Below are 6,865 nucleotides of genomic sequence, written 5' to 3' on the forward strand. Positions count from 1 at the left end.
TGGGAAAGAGAATGAGAATTAAGACCTTTATTTCTTTTTAAAAATTTTTAATGTTATATTAAAAAAATTTATTATCTCTTTTTGAGAGAGAGAGACAGAGACAGAGCATGAGCAGGGGAGGAGCAGAGAGAGAGGGAGACACAGAATCTGAAGCAGGTTTCAGGCTCTGAGCTGTCAGCACAGNCAGCAGCAGGGGCCTCCCTGCACAGGCCTGGGAGGTGGCTGTGAAATATGTAATAGCACCGTACTCAGGCTTGCCTCTCACCTCTGCGCTTCCTCCCAGGCCACTTCCCTCTGCCGCCCTTCCATTCCGCTCCCTTCTTCGTCCCACTGAACTTCCCTGGGCCTCTCACCTGTGGTCCCTTCCACTGCCCAGCGCTCTGCCACCCACGCTCGCCTGGATCGCTCACGGGGTCTCTTACTCGGCCCCATCCTGCCTTCTCTCCCTCCTTTTCCTTCTGGGTTTCTTCCTCCTCCTGCCAGGCCTCCTGTCCACACAGCACCTTGGCCTACAGAGGATGTCCCTGGAGCAGGACACGGGCAGGGGCCTAGAGCCCCGGCTGCGGCCAGGCCCAGGCCGGCTGCCCGAGCGTCCACTGCTTGCTCCGATTAGACTTCCCAGAACTCTGGAGAGTTTCCCCCTCTGTCGTGTGTCTCTTCTTCCTCGGCACTTGCCGTTGTGCACGTCCTCTCTTCTTTAATTAGAAGTCTCCTAACCTTCACTTTGCTCGCTGTCATCCCTCCACGCACATACTTATCCACATGTCCTCATAGTCTTCTCCTTTCTTCACCTCCCGTCTCCATTCTTTCACTTTCCTGTGGCTCTGCTCAGCCATCCACACAGGGGCCGAGCTGCCAGGGACTGGAGATTAGGAGACCAAATCACAGCAAGAGTGACAGCCGTTTGTTGAGCACCTAGTATGTGCCAGATGCTCTGCCATGCCCTAAGGACACAGCAGTGAATAAAGCAGACAGAACCTTTACCCTCAGGGGAAGCTTACATTGTATCGGAAGGAGACAGACAATACATAAATAATAACATAGAAGAATGTCAAGTGAGGTTAAATGCAATGGAGAAAAATTAAGTCAGGAGGGTGTATGCAGAGCGAATGCGGATGGGAGCTGTAAGTGGAGATCAGTTGTCTAGAGAAGGCCGCACGGAGAAGCTGATATTTGGGTAAGGATCAGAAGTGACCATGAAGATATTTGGGGGAAAAGAATTCCAGACAGAGGGAATGGCAAGGGCACGGGCCTGGAGCCGAGAGCGTGTCCTGCAGGTTTGAGGAAGGGCCGGGAGGCCAGTGTGGCTACGGCAGAGGGAGCCAGAGGGACGTGGAGAGGATGGGGTGGGGTGTGACGTGCCGGAGCCCTCGAGCCTTGCGGGGCACTCTGAGCAAGGGGGGCAGCCACAGACCTGTTTTTCCCTGAAGCCCCTTCTGCTTCAGCGCTTTGAGGCTGAGTGTGGGAATGCTGTAAAATGGGAAATGGCGTGTAGCCCAAAGGAGTTTCATACCCCGCCACTTTTTTTTCTCAGTTGGAATGAAGTGGTGAGCCCCACTCTTCACCATCCTCCTTCCCTGGAAAGCAAATGTGTCAGTCTGTCCTCATCCACCCGCTGCCCCCACCCTTCCTCAGTGTGTCTGGGGGGGACGCGGGTAGCGAATGGAGTCTTGCCCGCCTCAGCAGCGCTTTGCTGAGGTGGAGGGATGGCTAAGACATGTGAAAGTGGATTGTTTGGGAGGAATAAGTTGGGGAGTGATTCTGACCTGTGCAAAACCAGACTGGCTTCTGGAGTCTTTCTGCACAGAGATCCGGGATCTCAGCTGGAATGTCATTGGCAAGGCAGAGAATGAGAAAGGAGAGTGGAGCTCCAGGGTGGGCTGTGAGAGGTCGCCACTATTCCTCCGACCACGAGGCGTCTCCATTGCCTGGCCCCTGGGCGGCAGCAGGCGTGACCCGTGAGAGCCTGGCCGTGTCCTCCGGCAAGTTCTGCAGCCGCAGACATTCTGCAGTCACATGCAGCAGCCTCACTGCAGTGCGCAGTGCCTGTGGCTTGCTTGGAACTGAGACCTGTGCTGCTGGGGGCTGGGAAGTTGTCTTCCAGGGAACCGGCTGAAGCACTCTTNTGAAGAATCATCCCCTGTCATTCCTCTCTACTGTTCTTCCGGAATCCCAAGCTCCGTGCTACCCAGAGGGCTCAGGGACTGCCCTTCCTCCCTGTGACCCTCTGCAGTCCCCGTGGGGCAGAGAACAGGAGGATCAGTTCCTCTGCGTTCCCTTTCTTCCCTTTTGTTAGGAAAGTCGTTTTGCACCCAAAACCTTGTCTGATTCTCACAACAGCCTCGTGGAACTGGGAGACAAGCAGTTGTTACTTTGGTGGGATTTGGCCGCATGTTTCCTGGGTCTCAGCCAGACTCTTGAACATCTGTTAAATACCATAGAGCCTCTCCCCATCCTCCCCCCACCGCCCCAAAATGAGTATGGGAGCAAAAACTTTTCGACTAGAGCACAGTTTGAGAAGAAAACTCAGGGGTTGCAGCATGGGTGTCCCATGAAGCTGTAGTGTGATTTGTGCTGACACAGGCTGCCACATGCCTACTGAGACCCCCGCGCTCGCCCCACACCACCACCAAGACCACCGGGGAGCGACAGAGCCCTGAAGTGCAGATACCTGGGTTGCGCACGTGCGCGTGAGTGCGTGTGTGTGTGTGTGTGTGTAATACATATGTAACAAAAATAAGAAAACTTCCCACAACTTCACCTCTACTCCTACCCCAAGATTACCACCGACAGCTTGGTGTATATGCCTTCAGATCTTTCTTTCCTTTCATACTTTCCACAAACAAATACAGACATGCATTACTGCTTTCAAAAACAAAAATAGGATTGAGCCATAAATAGTGTCCCACATATTTTTTCTTAATTGTGTATCTTGGAAACACTCTCCTGCCAGCACCTATAGATCTCTCTCTTTTGAGATGGGGCATGTCTTGTACTATAGGTGAGCTACAGCTGGTTTAAGCTTTTTTTTTTTTTTAGAGAGAGAGGGTGGGGAGGGGCAAAGGGAGAGTGAGAGAGAGAGAATCTCAAGCAGGCTCCATGCCATCAGCGCAGAGCCCCACATGGGTCTCGAACTCACCCTGAACTGTGAGATCATGACCTGAGCCAAAATCAAGAGTTGGATGCATAACCGACTGAGCCACTCAGGCACTCCTAAGCATTTTTTTTCTAAGTAGGCTCACACCCAGCACATACCCCAATGCAGGGCTTGAACTCAAGGCCCTGGGACCATGACCCTGAGATCAAGACCTGAGCTGAGATCAAGAGCTGGACACTCAACCAACTGAGCCACACAGGTGCCCTCAGCATTTGTTTTTTGATGGTCCATTGGAGTTGTTGCTATTTTCAGTGATTCTTCAGTGATTCTCGACATAATTGTTTGCATACTGAAGTGTTTCTATAAGCTAGGTCTTAAGAGGTCAGAACGTTGGATCAAAATGCTTTGAACATTTTTAAATATTAGTACCAAAATGTCCACCAAAAAAGTGTGTGCTTTTTGGATGCATTCCTCTATGCTCAGAGGAATTGTTGACATTGTTGCTCAGTTAACATTGTTTTAATATCTGTGAAATACAGGTTCAGTCTCCACAGCAAACGGTCGACACCATTCCCTAAATAATTCAAGGACTGGTAAATCTTCAGGGGCTAGAGTTTTCTGTATACCAAACCACTAGTGGGAGCACATAACACACTTGGCAGATACACTCACCAGCTTACAAGTCCTCATCCTGGAGAGAAATCCTGAGGCCGTGCAAGGCTTCCAGAAAAGCCTTACCAGGGACACCTGACCTCCTAAGTCAGTAGAGCATGTGATTCTTGATCTAGGGGTTGTGAGTTCAAGCCCCACGTTGGGTGTACAGCCAGCTAAAAAAAAATAAAAAACAATTGTTACCAGGCTTTCAGTTCTGAGATTCTGTCCTGAGATTTAGGGTTTGCCCTCTCAAGGGGTTTGGAGTCTTCCCAGGATAATGACCATGGTTCCCAAACCAGACTCAGGACATAGGGTCTGATGGGACCTCAAAGTATGAAGTTCATCTTGTAAAACCCAGGATAAATGACTGCTCTCCAGCACTGCGCATAATAACCAGTTAACACTATAAAGAGCTTATTGTATTCTTCTGCACATTTGAGGTATATTAATTCACTAAATCCTCCCACTTTGCCTGTGAGGTCGGTATTATTATTATCCCTGTTTTACGGATGGGAAAAGTGAGGCACACAAGAGGCTAATTACTTGCCCCAGATTACATACCCAGTGATAAGTAGCTAAACCAGTATTTGGACCCAGGCAGTCTGGCTCCAAAGCTGGGCTTTTAACCAATGTGCTTTGCTGTTACCCAATAGATACTATGTTTCCAAATGTTTTTTTTTTAAAGTGTTCTTAATATAGGTGAGGATAAAGAAAGATTCCCTGCTTGTTTAAATGGACTACCTTTGGGGTGCCTGGATGGCTCATTCGGTTAAGTGTCTGACTTCAGCTCAGGTCATGATCTCACAGTCTGTGGGTCTGAGCCCCTTGTCAGGCTCTGTGCTGTCAGCTCAGAGCCTGAAGACTGCTTCGGATTCTGTGTCTCCCTCTCTCTCTCTGCTACTCTTCCACTTGTGCTCTGTCTCTCAAAAATAAATTTTAAAAGTTTAAAAAAAGTTAAATGGACCACCTTTGTCGGCCCTGATTCCCTCCAAGTAGTGTCCTCATACAGCAACCCCAGCCTCAGCCTCAGACACCTGAACTTCTGTCTGAACTTGTGTCTGATCTTGTTGTTTGCCCAGCAACTAGAGATGAGATTTGATAAAACTCCCCAGCCTTCTTGCTCCTTTACTTCGAGAGCTTTCACAAATTGCTTATTTAAAGCCTTAATATTCTTTCTGGGGGTGGCTTAGGTAGAAGGCACCTGAGACTGCCTTCCTGGGAGCAGAGGAGGCAGAGAGCCATGGTGTGTGTGTGTGTGTGTGTGTGAGATAAAAAACATAGAACGTCTTTCCATGAAATCCAATCAGAGCCCAGAAATGTCCCCTTTGAAGTTTGGCTGTTTGTTTTGTTTTATTTTTTACCTTTTCATCTCCTGGAAGCAGGGTTTCAGTTCTCAGATTCCATTTTCAGAACGACCACAGTGGATCCCTTTAAACTATTATCTGTTGTGTCTATATTTCTCGCTTAAATACATTGATAGTTCTATCCCATACCATCCCTGAGAGAGAAAAAACTGAGACTGGAATTAACAGCCTTCCTTTGCAGAAGGGAAAAATAAGGTCCAGACAGGTAAGTTCTCACATGTGGGGAGAGAGAGAGAAAGAGCGAGGGGAGATGAGAGTGTGGTAGGGCAGAGAAACTCTGTTCCTGGGTGCTTAGGCTTAGCCACGTGGCCAGCACCTGCCTCCGTCCCAGGTCCCAGAGCAGCTGGCCGAGGAGCCAGGGAGCCGTGATCTCCGTGATCTCCGCTGAGAGCAGTTGGCAGGGAGCTCGGAGCTGCAGCAGCGCCCTCTCTGCTGGGGAACTAGGTAAAGCTGCGGGGCCTTTAAGTGGCTTATTAAATGATGTAAGATTTAATCTTCACTGTCTGCCTCAGAGCTGAAGCCTGCTCAGAACAGTGCCTGGGTGCGGCTTTTCTGATGTACAGCCCTAGTCATCGCACGCCAAGATAGCCTGGCCCTGGGGAGAACAAAGCCACCTGCTCCACACTTCCAGAGTCTCTAGAACTCCAACAATCGTTCCTGCCCCGCCTCCACCACAGACAACACACACCTTTTATTAGACCACAGACCACTTTCACAACTTCAAACCTTGTGGTGACCGTATTAATCCTAGGGAAGGGCCAGCATGAATGAGACTGGCTTTACTGAAAGAATGGTGGTGCTGATGCTTCAGAGAGCTGGAGGGTGGGATGAGCTTCCCCGCCCCCGCTAAACTCCCCAAAGAAACTGTAGCAGTGTTGGGGGCTCCAGCATCAGCCATGTGGGAATTTCTTCATGGCCAAGGCCAGGACCAAGGGAGAGAGATGGTCATGGGGACTCCATGCTCCCAAAGAGAGCAGCTCAGACCCAGTACCGTAACCCTTCCTTTGGGTTGGTAGGAAAAGCCCCCAAAATGCAGAGGTTCTGTTTAGAAACTGAAAGCTGATCCAAGGCGGGTTTTGGCAGCTCTGTCCTGCCATTGACAGAGGGGGGCTGCTTTCCCCCACTCCCCTGTTCTCCTAGAGAAGTCAGGCAGCCCCTGAGCCAACGAAAAGGCTGTTGATCCAATTCCAGGTGTATTGCGGAGATGTGGGGACCGATCCTCCCATCTGGTCCTGTCCCCCTCTGTGTTTCTCCCTGGCTCTACCTTCCTAACTTCCAGTTCGGATCAGCATCCTTTTTCATTTTTCTTTTTTTCTTCTGCCTTAGTAGCTCATTAGTTCATTGTTCAGTTTTTAAGGGCAGTTAATTCAATCAGGTGCGGCAGGCAAGGTGCTAGAGGGAAATGGGCAGACATGTCTATGCTCTGGAGCTCCCGTCTGGGATCGGGGTCGGCTGGCTCTCTGCCGTCCTCCTGGTGCCAGAAATGCATTTGCAAATCTCAGCCGAGGAGAGTCCTCAGATCGTGTTCTCCACCTCATATGCTTAATAGAATCAATCGCCTAAGGAATTAAAAAAAAAAAAAAAATTCAAGCCTGGGGCTCACCCCCAGTGATTCTTACTAAATTGATCTGGGATTGGGTCCAGGCATTAGTGTTTTTTAAAAAGCTCCAAGGTTTTAAAAGTCTCTTGTGCAACAGCCAGAGCCCAGAACCGATGTGTTAGTTTTCCTTGTGAGAAAAGAATGGGGGGG

The sequence above is a fragment of the Crocuta crocuta genome, unplaced genomic scaffold, assembly GCF_008692635.1.
Source record: "Crocuta crocuta isolate KB4526 unplaced genomic scaffold, BGI_CrCroc_1.0 scaffold152, whole genome shotgun sequence".
NCBI lineage: Eukaryota > Metazoa > Chordata > Mammalia > Carnivora > Hyaenidae > Crocuta > Crocuta crocuta.